This window comes from Saccopteryx leptura, chromosome 1 (genome assembly GCF_036850995.1).
Source record: "Saccopteryx leptura isolate mSacLep1 chromosome 1, mSacLep1_pri_phased_curated, whole genome shotgun sequence".
NCBI classification, from domain to species: Eukaryota; Metazoa; Chordata; class Mammalia; order Chiroptera; family Emballonuridae; genus Saccopteryx; species Saccopteryx leptura.
Genome location: NC_089503.1, coordinates 263,269,642 through 263,273,114, shown reverse-complemented (window position 1 = coordinate 263,273,114; position 3,473 = coordinate 263,269,642).

Genomic DNA, 3,473 nt, shown 5'->3' with positions numbered 1-3,473 from the left:
CCAGGGTGGGGTGAGGTGAGGAAGGTGGTTGGGTTATAGAAGTGATGGTCACTAGATGGGCAGGTCATCCCCTGTCTGGGGAGGAGGGCAGCTAGGGAGAACAGAGGCTGCTTGTTGGCCTTTCGGGGACTTTAGGCAATGCAAATGAGTCCTCTTGTGACTATGAATATTCATCAGGAGCTCTCTCTTCTGAGCTGTGGGAATTCCTCCAAGCTTGCTAATGAACCTGGCAGGCAAAGAGTGTGATGTGGTCCTTCCTCCTGCCTTTCCTCTCTCCCAGCTTCCTCTCCCCACTCCTGACCTGGGAAGTATGACAGAGGCAGGACCAGGCAGCAAAGCTTCCAGCTCCCTGGGCCTTGAATCGCTCCTGTCCTCTTCTCCTGTGAAACTGACCAAGGCCACCTCTACGAAAGAGCCAGGCTCAGAAGTGTGGGAGACTCGTAAAGAGCTGGATGGAATCCTAGGTACTGTCCAAACACATGGGGAAGCTGAGGCTCAAACTGTAAATGGTACTTAAGTGACAGAATCAGAGTTATTCCAGGCATTCCGACTTGGGGTCTTGACATCTCTCCTCCCTGCTCAGCCTTGAAGCTAAATTGGTCCATTTGCTGAGTCCTCATAACCGGTGAATCCTATCTTGGAATCTTATGGACCTGGGTGTAATCCACTTCTTTTAGGAAGGCTGCCTGGTGTGGCTCACTCAGCCCAGGGCACCTCTGTTTCCTGGACCCCTTGCCAGCCTTCTTGGCTAAACCCCTCACTACACACTTGGCACAGATGTTCTGGCTAGACTGTGTATCTTTTCAGGGGCACTTGGTGTCTGAACTCTGAGTAAGGCCATGTATGAAACACCCAGAGGTACGGAGGACCTCTTTTCTGAATCAAATCAGGGCATGAGGCCTGGTTACTATGACCATCTTGTAGGGACCGCTGGAAAGAATGAGTAAAATCAGGACTGTCCAGGTTAGGGTCCAGGTTAGGGTAGCCAGGAAAAATCATATGTGAATGGTGAAGTCACAGAATGAGAGAGAAGAGCAGAATTGCAGAGGTCATCTCTAGGCCAATGTGTTTAATCATTTTTTCTTTTTTTGACAACCACCAAACCTTTTATTCGGTGAAATCTTACCCAAAGCCTTACAAATAAAAGAGGCAAAGCAGGGCAGCTCAGGTGAAGGATGGGATGAGAGGCTCTAGTCTCATTGCTAATCCCTCCTCTTGTCTCCTTGGCAACAACTTTAAGCTCACTCATTACACAAATAAAGAAACTGAGGCCCAGAGAGGGACAAGATTTCCTGGAAGTCACACAGCTCAGTAATAGCAGAAGCAGGATTAAAAATCATGTTTGGTTATACCTGGGGGACCCTGCCTACCAGACCCTGGTGTTTTAGGTTCCTCTTGGGTAAATTCTGGGTCAGCCAGGCTACTGGGTCTCCATTGTCCTCCATGTGCCCTTGACAGTTAGGGCCTTTTGCAGACAGTAGGCTGCAACTTCTGTTTCCGCTGACATTTTTCAGATGTATGAGCAGAGCAGAAGGGAGAATTTGATCTGGGTGACAGTGCTGTCCTCTAGGTCTCATTTGATTCAGGCTTAGGAATGGGGGTGGAGGCAGTACTGCTACCTCTTCTCATTGAGGGAGGGGAAAGATGAGGGTTTTCATGGGGCAGAAACCCAGTCCTATGCCTTTGCAGACTGGATTGCAACCATTAGTGTAGCTGGAGGATGACGCTGGTCTGTGGTTTCTCTCATCAGCTCCTAACAGGCTCCTGTGAACATTTACAGGCCTGACGGAACCGTCCTGCTGGCCACGCTGAGCGCCTGCACTTCCTGCGCTGTGCCTTTCCATGCCCCTTCCCGGTCTGGGGCCCTTCCTGCTGTCCTTTCTCCAGGGTTTCCGGGGAATTCCATTCGACACTCCTTGAGCATGCAGGGGTGAAAAGAAGTAAATAGGAGGATGTGTAACTGCACAAAAAGAGGAAGGACAAAGGTCTCTCAGGGAGGACTTGCAGCTCAGTTGTGCTCGGGCGTTGGCTGAGCCCCAGAAGGCAGGCAGGACTGGGTCAGCTGGGACTGATGGGCCCAGGAGTTTTGGTTGTGCCTCTGTGTCCGGAGTTAGCCTGGACAAATTGCCCACTGACACTCGGTGCCTTGGTTTCCTTACCAGGAACAAAAGTTGATGTTCTTACCTTCCTTTCCTGCCTTGTGAAGGTGTTGGAGGTGATTTGTTACTTGTAATCATATCATGGGGCCCAAAACAGAGCACAAGAAATGTGTTTGGACCTACTGCCTGCACCCCTTGAAACAAAGGGCAGAGTATAACTATAGACTAAAAGGGGGTTATTTTAACCTCTGGAGATGTGGCCCAGAGACTGGACCGAGGGCGGTCTAGAGGAGCTGACCTAGCCTGGGCTTGCATCAGCTTCTGAGAATGGAGACAGGTGGGACAGATCAAGAGCCCTTCCCAAGGAGACTAGGACATGGCGCCACATGTGGTGGCCAAGTGGGCAGTACTGCTAAGCCCCCCCCCCCCCCCAGTAGAGAGAGGGTGCAGTCTCTTTCAGTGCCCTGGGGCTTGGTGGTCAGTAGTCCTTGCGGTCCAGTGACTCTCTGCCGTACACCCTTCCACGGTCCCTCTGTGTGTCAGGACACAGCACTGAATGTCATCTAATGTACTTAACTGACTATACTCCTACATAAAGTCATTTTGTTTCTATAGTGTCTGGAGTCACCTAGCTGTGTGATACTGCTTGTCATTTTCTCTCCTGGAGCTTCAGTCTATTCATCTGCAAAATGGGAGGGTAGAAGTGATGAGAGGTGGGACCTCATTATCTCTAAGGATATCCCAGTTCATTGCTAATGTTTCAAGTCTAAGAATCCTTGCCACTTGCTAAAGTGCCCCCTCCTGCTTTGGTGGTGTAGCAACTCTTCACACAGTAGGTTCTAAGACAGCCCCATCATTACCTTTTTCCTAAGACTCTGCTGAGATGTTGCTGGTAGCTGATCATGATCCCCAGAGTGGTGCCCAAACACTACTCTACAGTGCTACACTGTAGCTGATGATGTCACACTCTTCCATCATCCATCCATCCATCCATCCATCCATCCATCCATCCATCCATCCATCCATCCATCCATTCATCCATCCATCCATCCATCCATCCATTCACTCATCCATCCACTTACCCATCCATCCACACATTCATCTATCACCTGTCTGTTCATTTGCCCATTATGTCCGTCCGTCCGTCCATCCATCCATCCATCCATCCATCCATCCATCCATCCATCCATCCATCTTAAAAATGATTATTTGGAGTTCCTATTATGAATCAAGTGCTATTCTAGGCACTAGACATACAGAAATAAGTATGCATAGCCCCTTTATCTAAGTTGTGAATGGGTATTATATAGAAACTACAATACAAAGCAGGGTTTTGAAGTTTGCCTTGAATTTGATTTCTGCCTCCACCACTCA